Source organism: Sparus aurata, chromosome 12 (assembly GCF_900880675.1).
Source record: "Sparus aurata chromosome 12, fSpaAur1.1, whole genome shotgun sequence".
Lineage (NCBI taxonomy): Eukaryota > Metazoa > Chordata > Actinopteri > Spariformes > Sparidae > Sparus > Sparus aurata.
Genome location: NC_044198.1, coordinates 30022724 through 30038737, shown reverse-complemented (window position 1 = coordinate 30038737; position 16014 = coordinate 30022724). Strand labels below are relative to the sequence as shown.

At 41.9% G+C, this 16014-nt stretch overlaps 1 protein-coding gene and 2 long non-coding RNA genes across 3 annotated transcripts in view; 2 read left to right on the top strand and 1 right to left on the bottom strand.

Annotated features, from left to right (window-relative positions):
* fer (fer (fps/fes related) tyrosine kinase) overlaps positions 1-2204 on the bottom strand; it is a 30818-nt gene extending 28614 nt beyond the window's left edge. The window contains exon 1 of the mRNA XM_030436360.1: positions 1974-2204. The gene's annotated coding sequence lies outside the window, so the exon portion shown is untranslated. The remainder of the gene's footprint in view (positions 1-1973) is intronic.
* Positions 2205-4267: 2063 nt separating this feature from the next.
* On the top strand, positions 4268-13485 carry LOC115592488 (uncharacterized). Its single transcript, XR_003986179.1, has 2 exons — positions 4268-4427; positions 11834-13485. It is a non-coding gene; the product is annotated as an uncharacterized LOC115592488 (long non-coding RNA).
* On the top strand, positions 4730-10388 carry LOC115592487 (uncharacterized). Its single transcript, XR_003986178.1, has 6 exons — positions 4730-4885; positions 5324-5365; positions 6593-6638; positions 6960-7113; positions 7205-7339; positions 9376-10388. It is a non-coding gene; the product is annotated as an uncharacterized LOC115592487 (long non-coding RNA).
* Positions 13486-16014: the final 2529 nt, after the last annotated feature.

Here is a 16014-nt window from a genome sequence, read left to right as displayed (position 1 = left end):
ATCTAGAGCTTCAGTTCTCATCGAAAACATTCATCAAAACGTTTCTGACAGTTCACATCTCCTCCGTGTTTCTTCAACGACAGCGTGAACATTCAGACAGTCAACACATCCTGCTCGCCTCACTAACCGTCACACACACATTTATAACCTGCTCCAAACCTTCACACACACATTTATAACCTGCTCCAAACCTTCACACACACATTTATAACCTGCTCCAAACCTTCACACACACATTTATAACCTGCTCCAAACCTTCACACACACATTTATAACCTGCTCCAAACCTTCACACACACATTTATAACCTGCTCCAAACCTTCACACACACATTTATAACCTGCTCCAAACCTTCACACACACATTTATAACCTGCTCCAAACCTTCACACACACATTTATAACCTGCTCCAAACCTTCACACACACATTTATAACCTGCTCCAAACCTTCACACACACATTTATAACCTGCTCCAAACCTTCACACACACATTTATAACCTGTTCCAAACCTTCACACACACATTTATAACCTGCTCCAAACCTTCACACACACACATTTATAACCTGCTCCAAACCTTCACACACACATTTATAACCTGCTCCAAACCTTCACACACACATTTATAACCTGCTCCAAACCTTCACACACACATTTATAACCTGCTCCAAACCTTCACACACACATTTATAACCTGCTCCAAACCTTCACACACACACATTTATAACCTGCTCCAAACCTTCACACACACACATTTATAACCTGCTCCAAACCTTCACACACACATTTATAACCTGCTCCAAACCTTCACACACACATTTATAACCTGCTCCAAACCTTCACACACACATTTATAACCTGCTCCAAACCTTCACACACACATTTATAACCTGCTCCAAACCTTCACACACACATTTATAACCTGCTCCAAACCTTCACCACACACATTTATAACCTGCTCCAAACCTTCACACACACACATTTATAACCTGCTCCAAACCTTCACACACACATTTATAACCTGCTCCAAACCTTCACACACACATTTATAACCTGCTCCAAACCTTCACACACACATTTATAACCTGCTCCCAACCTTCACACACACATTTATAACCTGCTCCAAACCTTCACACACACATTTATAACCTGCTCCAAACCTTCACACACACATTTATAACCTGCTCCAAACCTTCACACACACATTTATAACCTGCTCCAAACCTTCACACACACACATTTATAACCTGCTCCAAACCTTCACACACACACATTTATAACCTGCTCCAAACCTTCACACACACATTTATAACCTGCTCCAAACCTTCACACACACATTTATAACCTGCTCCAAACCTTCACACACACATTTATAACCTGCTCCAAACCTTCACACACACATTTATAACCTGCTCCAAACCTTCACACACACATTTATAACCTGCTCCAAACCTTCACACACACATTTATAACCTGCTCCAAACCTTCACACACACACATTTCTAACATTTCTCCTCACATTACTTAAATGACATCGAACAGCTTTAATCTGATTTTTACAAACTGATTTTCACATTAACCCTTCCAATTCCCTCAGAACTGCTGTACAACTGAAGCTAGGCTAACGCTAGCCGCTCATCCTCATCAAAACAAGTGGAGAGTGAAGCTAGCAGGCTAGCAGGCTAACAGGATAAGAAGCTCTGAAGTTTCCACTGAACTGAAGGAAACTGGATCTGGCAGCTGATGGCGGAGGGTAAACTTGATTAACACCAACTTTAAAACCAACCACCAGCTCAATAAACGGACTAGAACCAGCATTTTGTGCTTCGGCTCCTGTTTTCGGCTCGTTTCTCCAGTAAATAAAGAAAAGAGGAAGACAGCAGACGGAGGAGGAGGAGGAGGAGTGGGAGAGTCGGGAGGAGGTTGACTGTTTTTCCACTTCTCCGCGGCCCTTCTCAGCCGCAACAACGCACCGTGAAGCGGCTGTTTTCGGCGGCAGACTCGCTGTCCGGTCACCGCGGTCCTCTGCTGTCCTCCGCCGGGCTCATGTCCTTCTCTTCTCCGTGTTTTCCTCCTCTGTTTTCCCGGCGTCTCCTCCTGTCGTCCGGCTATGGAGCTATGCGGCTAACGGCTAACGGCTAACAGGGAGGGGCTTCCGCGGGAAACGGAAAAGGGGGAAATGAGGAGGGGGTGAAATTATTATGATCATAATATAATAACATAAATAACAACACACTTTTTAAAAATAACATAAACAACAACACACTTTTTAAAAAATAATATGAACAACAACAAACATTATTTAATTTAAACATCAACAAACTTTTTTTAAATAATATAAACAACAACAAAGGTTTTAATAACATAAACAACAACACACTTTTTAAAATAATATAAACAACAACAAAGGTTTTAATAACATAAACAACAACACACTTTTTAAAATAATATAAACAACAACACACTTTTTTGAATAATATAAACAACAGCACACTTTTTTATATATAATATAAACAACAAACATTTTTTAATAATATAAATAACAACAACATTTTAAAAAAATAATATAAACAACAACAAACGTTTTAATAATATAAACAATAACAAACATTTTTAATAATATAAACAACAACACATTTAATAATAATATAAACAAAGAACATTCATCAGACTCTTCTGTCCTAAGTGACTGACATTAATTCATACACTGATGGTGGCGGCTGCCATGCAAGGTGCCGACCAGCATCAGGAGCAGTTTGGGGTTCAATATCTTGCCCAAGGACACTTCAACATGCTGACCAGGGGAATCAAACCAGCGACCTTCTGATAACAAGACGCTGGCTCCACCCCTGAGCCACAGAACAAACAAGTTTAATATTGTGATCAAAGGGTTATAAAACACCTTACAACATAACACGTTCAAGATGAAACATAAACTGTAAAATACTGACTGATTATCATTTAGTTAGCACCTGATCAATATGCAAACACCGGATCAATACTTTCATGTTGATTTATATATTTTTGTTATTGAATTGAGATCACCTCAGACATTTTATTTAAGCCTTCATCATAATTTCTAACATTATAAACATTATCATGACACAGGTGTGAGATTGAAGCAGCTGGAAAAACACACGTAAACCTCAGCCAATAGGAGCAGAGTGTGGGCGGGACTTGGTGCCACAAGAATGGTACAAGTTTCTGTCCAACCGGTTACAGACAGACGGACTTCACCTGTCCTCATCTGTCACCTTTCCTCATGTTTCACCTGTCATGATGTTTTCCTGTCCTGATGTCTCACCTGTCCTGATGTTTGCCTATCATCTTGTTTCACCCATGTCTCACCTTTCCTCATGTCTTACCTGTTCTCATAAACTTCAATGTGTAACACATTTTAGTGTTTTCATGAAATATGTGCGTGCTGAGGAATTAATTTCAATGCCTTCTCTGGTTATTGTGACCAGCTTTTCTTTTCTTATCTTTTCTTCATAAATATATATGTATATATGAAGATGCCTCTTTATGAAGAAAGAAAATGATTTGATGAACAAACAAATATTAAACATGGATTCTAAATAGTTTGAGGACTGTTAGCGTGTGACTAGGCTAATTAACATCAACTCAGCATTTAGCACTTAACATTTAATTGGGACAGTAATAGTTTTATTTTATTGTATTACATTATTTGACAGTGCAAATTAATAACATTTCTAGAAATATGTTGGCATTAGCCAGAGGGGCTACTAGCTACAGGCCGACTGCAGTCTCATGTAGCTTCTGAAGAACTTTATGATATAAAGTATAAACGTGATGTGATTGCAGGACGATGCAGCCAGCAGCCATGTTGTCACCTGCCTGCCCCCCTGTCTACTCCTGAAAGTGACAGAAAACTGTGTTTCTGGAAATCTGGCTCCTTCAACAGCAACAAGACAATCAAACTGAGCATGTGCAGAGTGAGTGACATCACAGTAGCCCATTTCTGACTGGATCAATTCAAGGTGTCACAGTTGAACCTGGTCTCACTGCTCCTGAGGTAAAACCCTGCCAACACTGTTCATATGTTAGTGTGAGACAGAGAGGAGAGAGGTGGAGCTCCACAGGGAATGAACAGGGACTGACAGAAAGAGGGAGTGTCGGCAGGTAGAACAGGTTTGGGCGAGGCGGTCGAGCGAGCTTTACACACAGTGAAAAGGAGAGAGAGAGTCAGATTGCTGAGTTTCTTTAAACAGCAGCAGAGAAGAAGAAGAGACGCGATTAAAAACAGCAGCAGAGAAGAAGAAGAGACGCGATTAAAAACAGCAGCAGAGAAGAAGAAGAGACGCGATTAAAAACAGCAGAAGAACAAGTTTGTGATTTTCTATAAAGACACTAAATTCAAGAAGAAAAGGAAGAAGAAGCAGAGAAAGGTGTGCAGCTCTTGACAGGTGAGTCAGGTGACTCCATGTTGTGTTTTACACTTGAATGTTTGCTGCTGAGTCTCATCAGGCAGTTGTAACTGTAACTATAGTTGTAACTGTAAATGTAACTACAGCTGTTATTGTAGCTGTAACTGTAACTGTAACTATAGTTGTAACTGTAAATGTAACTATAGCTGTAACTGTAACTGTAACTATAGCTGTAACTGTAACTATAGCTGTAGCTGTAACTGTAACTATAGCTGTAACTGTAACTGTAACTATAGCTGTAACTGTAACTATACACTGTAAGAAAAATCTGTGTATTAACAGTTGAATGATTGTACATTTTAACAGATATTGTCCATAAATGGGATTCACAGGTTTATTTCTGTAAATTTACATCCCGAATTGCATTATGGGATTTTGAACTCCCAACCAACCTCTCTTGGCGGTCATTGTTTGCAAGTGTCTGCATTTCATTTGTGGTAAGGAAAACATTTATTAATTAACAATACAGTATAAATAAATCAATAATAAAGCAACTGTTTTATTAACAGTAGGTCTAAAGGAGTTGGAAAAGTTATATTCTGGAATAGTCAAAATACGGCTCAGATATCACGTTAATGTTTGCTAGCACTAACGGTAGCTCGCAACGTTAGACTACGTTAGTCTAACGTTAGTTATACTCTATTGTAAATTAAAACACTTGGTTTGATTATTTTAAATTTAGAAACTGAGAAATGAATTAATTGTTTGCAAGATTAGAAACAGCCGCTTTGTATATGAGCCTGTCTGTCGTGATAAAGATCGCTCGTCAGTTGGTCATCTGTGAGTTTACAGTATAATTTACAGTATTTTCTGTCCACCGCACGTGACGTCATAACTCAACCCCCTCCTCACTCCCTGTGCGTCTGTCAGCGCAGGTCCGTCAAGGTCTCACTCGGCCCTCTTCACTTCACTTCAAGGTAAGCCAATAGATTGAACTTTCAAAGAGACTCTTTCTCGGTAAAATATTAAATACATAGGCTATTATATAAACGTTAATGTTAGTAGATCAGAGTTAACGTTCGCTTATGTATTTTACTATGGTCTCGCGACTAGCTAGCTATAGCTTTAACGTTAGCTAGGTTGGTCTGTTAGCTGCCTGTTGTCCCGTTGTTGACAGATTACGTTTTCTCTTTTTTTTTTTTGACCTATTGACCGCGGAAATATGGCTTTATTTCACCGGAGCAGACGGGTAAGGAATGTGCAGCCTCAGCTAACGTTAAGTGAAATAACATAGCAGCCTTAAACAAGAAAAAAAATACGTCAGTGTTGTAAAGGAACACTAACGTTGCCATATTTTCCGGACTATAAGTCGCGCTTTTTTAAATAGTTTTGCTGGCCTAGCGACCTATATTTAGAAGCGACTTGTATATCAAAAATACGCTATGTCATCTATGACCACAAGAAGACGGCAGGGAGGCTTTTATTTCTAAATCCCTCCTCATTCAGTAGCTCATCTTCATCCTCGTCACATGCTGTTCTCTTGCTGCGCTGTCAGACCTGGGTCTCTGTCTCCATTGCGCCGTAGCGCTTCACTGCCATTCGAGTCAATTCAGAAGATTGTCACAACGTGCGCTGGTCTGTCTCTGTCTCTGGACATGGAGCAGAGACCCAGGTCTGACAGTGCAAGGCTGTCCCTCTCTGAAGCAGAGGATGAGGTCAGCTTCACTCCCGTAAATCTTAACAGACAGTCCACACAAGTTGAAGGAGTTTCTGATCAAATCCCCATCAGTTTGTTCCAGGACTGAGTTGTTTTTCTTTATCCTTTTTCCTTTTATTTAACCCAGTTTGTAGCGGGTTACTTAGTTCCGGCCTTTATTTGTTTGTGTACACAAAGCCCAGGCTATTATATGAGACCTGGCTATTAATTAAATGTCCCGTGTGCATGACCAGAGTCTTCACCTACATCCACAAACGGGAAAGGCATGAGTTCAGAGAGAAGTCTGAGGAAAGGGGCTGGGGCTTTTGACTTGTATATTTTCAAAATGTAGCCTGCTAGTACCGTTTTTCCAGGATCGCCAACCCTACCTTTAAAAGAAGCTTGATGTGGTTCGACAGTATCTCTATAGAATCCAGTATGCAATGCACAAAGTGTGGCCTATCAGTGTTTATTTACCCTATGACCATTCTGTCTTCACTTACAACAGGATGCCTTAGGAGAGCTGCCAAACACACCGTGTATCATTATCATGGGTAAGTATGTTTACAGTATAGGTGTTGTATAGGCTGTTTATTTCATTGCTCATCTTGAATACTTACATCAAAAAACTGAATGTGAATCACGTAATTTTAATTTTAATTGGTGAACTGCAATAACTGCATTTGGAAAAATTAATTTGAATAGCATAATTTTGAAACAGAATTCATTTGCTCTGAAATCTTATTCAGTTATGGCAATTCAAATTAGCTTCATGTCATTCAAATTAAGCAATATAAGTTTTTCAAATTCAGTTTATAGTGACATGCATTTCTGCACATAAAATGTGTGTTGTCTTTTTGTATTGTATTTGGCAGATGAACGACAGTACAAGCTGGCAGTGGATCAAGTTACTTTTAACAAGCACATTAGCTGTCGTCTGGTGGAGTTCAGCTGTATGTTCAGCCTCTTTTATGTACTTAACATAAAATATCTGAAGGAAGCAGCCCTGACACTAGAGTTCATCCAGAGGTATGTTTTGGCAATGCCCATTTTATCGTGTACTGTACTGTACTTAATGTTGCAATACCAAGTGACATGATACATTTTGTGTTTGCCACAGGAGCCTGCTGGGTATCAACCCCGAAAGAGGGTCGAAGGCTGAAAAAAAAGGTGCAAAACAGTACAATGTCCCCCCAAAACTGCTGCGATTCCTATCGGATCTGAATGACTTTAAGAATCCTTGAAAGATATAAAGGTCATTACACACTCTCCTTTGTTACTAACACACTCTCTCTCTCTTGTCTGTCTCACTCAAATCTTTGGTCACAAATCCAAATCAAGTTTCAAGTCCCTTGAAAATTAAAGCCTCGTTGTAATGAGCCTTTCATCATCTGCTGCGATCTGGTCTGCTAAGAATACTGCACAGTTATATCTAAGAAATTCAAAGCATTTACTGTATACTGTAAATACTGTATGCGAAATAGATAAAGGAGTGATAATAGGCTAATACTATTATTATCACTCCTTTGTCTAAAGCATGCAGTGTTGATTAGTTGTTTACGATATGATCCCTTTAAACAGGCTATTGCAATGCCATATGAAGAAAACACACAATGCAAGCATTCCTGTAAACGGGATTTACCGTTTTTTACAATCTAGACCTTATTTCTAGCATAAAATACGATCATTTACCCACCCAGATAACTTTGGTGTCATTACAAGTCGTTCCGACGAAATTAGATCCAGCCGAGAGCCGCGTATATCCGTATAATGGAGTCTACAGGGCAGCACAATGCAGCCTCTAAAATAACACATTATCTGCAGAGAAACTCGTTCATTTCACCAATATTTTGTTATGATACGCTAGTGCTATTCCCCTCTGAGTCCAGGGTTAACTGTTATCAACATCCAGGGTCTGTAGGTTGACCTATTAACCTCTGACCTGTAGGGGTGTCACGATTCTCCAAATCCTCGATTCGATTACATTTTGATTCTAAGGTCAATTTCGATTCGATTCTCGATTTTTACATTTATTTTTGCACAGGTTGCTATGCCATTTTTAGACTAGACTGTTGTGCAATATAATATCTGACCTTTGTTCGCATTGTACCACACTATATTGTCAAATTTAAAACATTTATTAACAACATAATGTAACAATAACTTATATCTTCAGTCAATTGGAAACTTAAACAAAATAACCTGCCATCTAGTTTCTGCAGAGCTTACAAACTGTGGCTTTTTTGGCGACAACGCAAACGTTTTCAATATAACTCACTGGAAATCCAAAATACTTCCACACCTGAGACTTCAGTGAAAAAGGAGGGGGTTCAAGTTCTATCGATGGGTCTCCTGCGTCTGCAGATGCCATTGTTGTAAGAGTGGCATAGCCCCTTTCAGGAATAGGGCGGTGCGTGAGGTGTGTGTGCGTAAGGTGCGTAAGGTGTGAGTGGGCGAGCGAGAGTGAGAGAGCGTGCGTGCCTGACTGAATGGGAGAGGAAGGAGAAGCGAAAGGAGTAACAGTAGTAGCGACAGCAATAAAGTGTACAATATAGGCTGCAGTTTGGCTGTGAATAAAGGCGACACCTCCTCCAGATACAGCAAAGCTCCCTGGTATTATTTCCCGACCAGCTTAACACGTGAAAGGGGTTCACCCCTAAGATAAACACAAACTTCGACTCTGGAGGAAATCATCTCCCTGTGCTTCCCGACCACGGTCTGGCAGCCGAACAGGAATGGTGTAACACCATGCTGTCGTTTGACTGGCTGTAGCTAATAGCTACTGGCTTAGCTAGTAGCTAGAGGTGGTTGACTCACAGCACTTCAACATGAGTGTTTTTTTTTCTGCTCGGCAAGCCGACCGGACGTGACGCGGGGGTGTGGCAGCATCGACAATCCCATTTTTTAATTAGAAGTTCGATATTGTGAATTAATTTTGGTCGATTTCGATTTATTCGAAATCGTGGCACCCTTACTGACCTGGATGATGTCATCTCTGAGCGCTGCACAGCTCATTCTGATAATAATGATTTCACTTCGGCATTCGGGTCCATTTTTAGCGCAACTAGCCAGAGCTTTTGCAAGAGGAGCTCTGCTGTTCCTCTCTCTTTAGCCTGGTTTTTGGCTGCACTTTGTATAAATGATACAGCATATCAAGATCTAACCTCGAGTCAAACTCAAGTCCCCATCTCTGCATGCACACACACACACAAAGTGTCTGGAAGAGTCTGCCTCACAAGTAGTAGGGCTGCTTGATTATAGTAAAAATTATTTTCTTCTCTTCTCCTCCAGTTGGGTCCTGTGCTCCCAAGTATTTCCAGGTCTACCGAGCACACACATGATGGGAACATCAACTGTGACGGTTTCAGGTCGGTTTCAGATAGAAGACTCACTATCGCTTGTCGAGACCTAATGTCATCCAGCAAGTGCAGGAGTGCTTGCAGTTGACGGCATCTTTGCAGTTTACATTTTGTGTTTTTATGTACACTCTTCATGATTTTGCTCATTTGATGTTTAATGCAATTTAAATAACACAATTGTTTGTAGTATACCTTCATATATTTTGTATGACAGAGAATCAGGGCCAATCAGGTTGTTCTGCATTGAGCAAAGCCCAATGCAGAACACAATGGCAGCTTAACCACACCACAGAAAACTTCAGTATTAGAAATAGTTCAACTTAGTTGAACCTGTACAGATAAATTTAGGCCGTGATGACACCGGCAAGCAACAACACTTTCATTACGTTCCCATCCCAAGTGCTACGTCCTATACCTGCCAATGAGAAAATGCTACATGATATTGGAGATGGGCATGTCATCAAATCAATTATTTTATTTTTTTCCCTTAGTGTGGCCATAATACTGTTGTCTTAGTTTTGTGCTACAGTTGAAAGAAAACAGTAATTTTAAAGGGATCTGTAGTGTTCTCTTGACAGATGTACTGTTTAATAGTTATTTATCAGTGGGTACTTGTACCATAGATGTAGCATCTGGCAGGATGCAGACCTGTGTTTTTATGTGTTCGTATAGGCTGGCTTTTCAACCTCACTAATTTTCTACTCAGTAATGATGATTTAAGCCTCTGCTCATTTGTAAATGTTACAGTTTTACTGGTACATGTTTTCAAATTATCTTCAGTGTTAGTGTAGTACTGTTTTAAAATATTCAATCTATTGTAACTCTTTTACTGTTCAATTGCCATTCTTCAATTGACCTGTAAGTTTGTGGGCAGGCTTTTTTATGTGCACTGCTTCTGGATGATTTGGATGATGATTTATCTAAAAAATAAACCATTAAATAACTGATGGCTTCCAGTGTTTTTTTGTTGTTGTTTTTTATAGGGTAAAGACCATTTTATACTGGATAATGTCCTGTTTTTTTCACAGTAAATATTCAGTAAATTACTGAAATTAGATTTACAGAAAATGTTTTATTTCACTATAGATACACCATTTAATAACAGAAAATGACCTGTTTTTCCACTATAAAAACACCATTAAATGACCACAGATATCTTGCTATTTCACAAGAGATAAACCATTAAATAACTGAAAATGTCCTATTATTTTGCCTGTAGTTTATTGTTAATTGACAGTAAAATTCTGTTTTTTAAGGCCGGTTAATTAATGGCAAAATTCCGTTTTTTAATTAATGGTCAAAGTCCTGTGTAATGAGCTGCCAGTTCTTTTACTGTTATTTTACGGAAACATTTCTGACAGTGTAGCTGTGGCTATAACTGTAACTGTAACTAAAGCAGTAACTAACTGTAACTATAGCTGTAACTGTAACTGTAACTAAAGCAGTAACTAACTGTAACTATAGCTGTAACTAAAAGTAAAGTGTCCTGAGGGGGGCGCTCCTCCTCACAGGGACCCTGTTCACGCGGACGAGTGTAACCTGGGGACCTCCAGTGATTTGTAATAATTGCGGAGGTCGTCTGTGATCTTAATCGCATACAAATCTGACATGTCCGTGATTTGTAAAGTAAAAATTCCACCACAAATGACCGACCATATTTCACCAAACACAGAGGTCAATGTGATCATATTAGTCCCGTGCGAATCGGCATCTCTGTGATTTGGGGGCATTTTTTGTTTTTCTTAAGGGTTTTTTGTGTTTTCCACGCCTTTTTTTTGTATTTATCCCGGTGGAGAATTATGGAGGCTGCGTTGGGAATTATAAATTAAAGTTCTGACAGCATTTTGGGTGCAAATTCAGGAGGCTCATCAGAAGAGCGAAATCTGGAAAGATGATTAGATGGATTACATGCATGGCAGCATGCGGTAAGGAACACTATTCCATCTTTCAACAGGCTCAACAGTTATTATATTAAAAATATCCATATCTAACCGTTGTGCTGCTCCAGTAAGGGCTCCGGTGCGATCGACCCGGGGGATAATGTCAGTAAATCCAAGTTAAAAAACAGACTTCGCTTATCCTGTGCGAATGTGCCGCACGAAACACAGATGTGGTGGGATAGTTTCTAAATCTCTTGAGGTCCCCAGGTAATACGAGTCCCGTGTGAACAGGACTTTAGAGAGACTTCATCCACAATCAACAAAATCAGAAAGCAAAGACTCTGCAGAACTCCTTTCAGTAGCAGAGTAATCTATTACATTTTTGGGTCAGTTTCAATCAGGTTTTAATTTGAATGTTGAAGAAAAATTCTCCGGATGTTGATATCTTTCCTTCTATGCCTCCTTGTTCCCTCCTCAGTTAACACCTCTCTCTCTCTTTCTCCTTGACAGAGCTCTCTCGCCCTTACTGCCTTCTAATTGGCCGGCTACCTGACTAGTTAGTTGATTGATTGATTGATCATCTTTAGCCCCGCCCCCTGTGACGCACCATCATGTCAAAGATTGACGTCACCCTGGAGAACCCGTACAGTGAGGTGAGCATCCCACGGGCTAAGCTCCGCTCCTCCAATGACGTCGCCACAGTGATAGCCAATCCTATGGCTCTGAGCAGTGACGGCGGGAACCCGTACGCCATGTCGAGCTCCGCCCCCCCACCACCATACGTGGTGAAAGAAGCAGGAGGGGGGGAGGAGGAGGAGGGGAGGAGCCGTGTGTGCTGCTACCGCTGCAGGAGGAGGAAGTGATGTCACAGAGGCAGGAGGACTGTGACTGTGGCTCAGATTTACTTATTTCCTGGTCTCTTTGAGTCGATGTTTCCTTCCTTTGACTGAGGAAACAACAAAGGAAATAAGGAAGCAACCAACGAAGTAAAGAGATGATATAAGATGAAATAAAAACAGACACAAAGAAAGAAAAACTCAAACTAAGGAAGGAAGGAAGGAAGGAGGGAAAGAAGGAGAGAAGGAAGGAAGGAATTAGGGAGGGGGAGAGGGATGGAAAGAGGTGTTGACCTTGAGAAAGTTGTTTCTTATGAATTCTTCTGCTTCTCGTAGCATGCCCCGCCTCCTCTGGCTCCTCTGCCTCTGATTGGCTCATCCTGGTTTTCTGACCAACCCCCAAACATCAGACACAGAGGAGGCTAGCGGGGTGGTTTCCTCGGGGGCGGCCATTTTGTGTCTCTAATAAGCTTAAAATAAAAAAACTACAAAATGTGTAAACTTCCTGTTTGACCTTTAAACTCAACATCCACTTACTTTACTGGTGCAGCTGAAGACAATGAGACGCAGCTGAGAACTTCATGAGAAGGAGTTAAAGTTGTTGTTGTTGTTAAACCCATTGTTATCTACACATTACAGATTTGACACAAAATGGCCGCTGCTGATGCTCTAGGTTTATTTTTATGCTGTTGCCATGACAACCACACAAGAATATGAGCTGCATTGTGACATCATGATGACATCACACTTTATTCTATCGGTTTAATTTCCTGTCATGATTCAGGGTAAATATTGAGTAAATATTGGTTGATTATTACAGACATCAACAAGTCTGTGCTTAATAAAGTTTGCTTGTTTATGACACATGAAATATGAACATGTTCTAGTGTTTCTACGTAAGCTTTAGTTTCTTCTCTGATTATTAACATGCTTGATTATCATTATGAACACATTCTGCTGATGAACAACTTGTGATGGGACTTGTTTTGTTTTTGTTGTGTTTCTTATTTTATTCATTTATTATTCTGGTTTCAGGAGTGTTGCAACGTTTCCATAAAGTATTTTTATTTTTCAATGATTTTAAACATTTTAATATGAAGGAGTTTTTATAATTCAAGAAAATCAGAAAATCTTAATAGAATGACTCAAAATAAGAAATGACATCAAATTAGAAAATATTAATATCAAACTGTTAATATTCTTATTTTGCTGTAAGATGTGACAAGTTGGATGAATTGTTTTGTTCCTTCAGAGGAGCTGATGAAGTGAAGATGAAAAAATATTAATAAAGGTGCTTGACATCATAAATTAGTTTTACTGCGATAACTATACAGAATACTTGTATCATTATTGTTGTTGTTGTTGTTTGGCCCTGAGTTTTGTCTGCAGGTTTTCCCTCCAGCCTGCAGCAAAACAGCCTGTGTGGTGCCTGACAGGTAAAACTCTCAGTGGTCTCCAGGTGCGGTTTAAACTGTTTGCATCCCATCCTATCAGATTGAGCGGTGGTGCATTCAGAGACCACTGGGACATTGGAAGCTTCACATCAGCTCAGAGTGATGTGTTCACTGACCTGCTGGGTGAACAGGAAAGTACAGCTTCCACTGGTCTGGTCTGAACTGGTCATCTGAGTAACAGCTGAGCACATTTCAAAGACAAATACTGTTGTTGTCATCAGGTGGACGTTAACAAACAAACACACAGTTAGCAGCATGGCTACAGTTAGAAGTCTGGCTACAGTTGGCAGCATGGCTACAGTTGACAGCATGGCTACAGTTGGCAGCATGGCTACAGTTGGCAACCTGGCTACAGTTGGCAGCCTGGCTACAGTTCGAAGTCTGGCTACAGTTGGCAGCCTGGCTACAGTTGGCAGCCTGGCTAAAGTTGGCAGCCTGGCTACAGTTGACAGCCTGGCTACAGTTGGCAGCCTGGCTACAGTTGGCAGCCTGGCTACAGTTGGCAGCCTGGCTACAGTTAGAAGTCTGGCTACAGTTGGCAGCCTGGCTACAGTTGACAGCCTGGCTACAGTTGACAGCATGGCTACAGTTGGCAGCCTGGCTACAGTTGGCAGCCTGGCTACAGTTGGCAGCCTGGCTACAGTTAGAAGTCTGGCTACAGTTGGCAGCCTGGCTACAGTTGGCAGCCTGGCTACAGTTGACAGCCTGGCTACAGTTAGAAGTCTGGCTACAGTTAGAAGTCTGGCTACAGTTGACAGCCTGGCTACAGTTGACAGCCTGGCTACAGTTAGAAGTCTGGCTACAGTTGGCAGCATGGCTACAGTTGGCAGCCTGGCTACAGTTGGCAGCCTGGCTACAGTTCGAAGTCTGGCTACAGTTGGCAGCCTGGCTACAGTTGGCAGCCTGGCTACAGTTGGCAGCCTGGCTACAGTTGACAGCCTGGCTACAGTTGGCAGCCTGGCTACAGTTGACAGCCTGGCTACAGTTCGAAGTCTGGCTACAGTTGGCAGCCTGGCTACAGTTGGCAGCCTGGCTACAGTTGACAGCCTGGCTACAGTTGGCAGCCTGGCTACAGTTGGCAGCCTGGCTACAGTTAGAAGTCTGGCTACAGTTGGCAGCCTGGCTACAGTTGACAGCCTGGCTACAGTTGACAGCATGGCTACAGTTGGCAGCCTGGCTACAGTTGGCAGCCTGGCTACAGTTGGCAGCCTGGCTACAGTTAGAAGTCTGGCTACAGTTGGCAGCCTGGCTACAGTTGGCAGCCTGGCTACAGTTGACAGCCTGGCTACAGTTAGAAGTCTGGCTACAGTTAGAAGTCTGGCTACAGTTGACAGCCTGGCTACAGTTGACAGCCTGGCAACAGTTAGAAGTCTGGCTACATTTAGAAGTCTGGCTACAGTTGGCAGCCTGGCTACAGTTGACAGCCTGGCTACAGTTAGAAGTCTGGCTACAGTTAGAAGTCTGGCTACAGTTGACAGCCTGGCTACAGTTGACAGCCTGGCAACAGTTAGAAGTCTGGCTACAGTTAGAAGTCTGGCTACAGTTGGCAGCCTGGCTACAGTTGACAGCCTGGCTACAGTTAGAAGTCTGGCTACAGTTGACAGCCTGGCTACAGTTGACAGCATGGCTACAGTTTGCAGCCTGGCTACAGTTCGAAGTCTGGCTACAGTTGGCAGCCTGGCTACAGTTGGCAGCCTGGCTACAGTTGACAGCCTGGCTACAGTTGGCAGCCTGGCTACAGTTGGCAGCCTGGCTACAGTTGGCAGCCTGGCTACAGTTGACAGCATGGCTACAGTTAGAAGTCTGGCTACAGTTGGCAGCCTGGCTACAGTTGGCAGCCTGGCTACAGTTGGCAGCCTGGCTACAGTTAGAAGTCTGGCTACAGTTGACAGCCTGGCTACAGTTGGCAGCCTGGCTACAGTTGACAGCCTGGCTACAGTTGGCAGCCTGGCTACAGTTAGAAGTCTGGCTACAGTTGGCAGCCTGGCTACAGTTGACAGCATGGCTACAGTTAGAAGTCTGGCTACAGTTGACAGCCTGGCTACAGTTGACAGCCTGGCTACAGTTGACAGCCTGGCTACAGTTAGAAGTCTGGCTACAGTTGGCAGCCTGGCTACAGTTGACAGCATGGCTACAGTTAGAAGTCTGGCTACAGTTGGCAGCCTGGCTACAGTTGACAGCCTGGCTACAGTTGGCAGCCTGGCTACAGTAAGAAGTCTGGCTACAGTTGACAGCCTGGCTACAGTTGACAGCCTGGCTACAGTTGACAGCATGGCTACAGTTGACAGCATGGCTACAGTTAGAAGTCTGGCTACAGTTGACAGTCTGGCTACAGTTGGCAGCCTGGCTACAGTTGACAGCATGGCTACAGTTAGAAGTCTGGCTACAGTTGGCAGCCTGG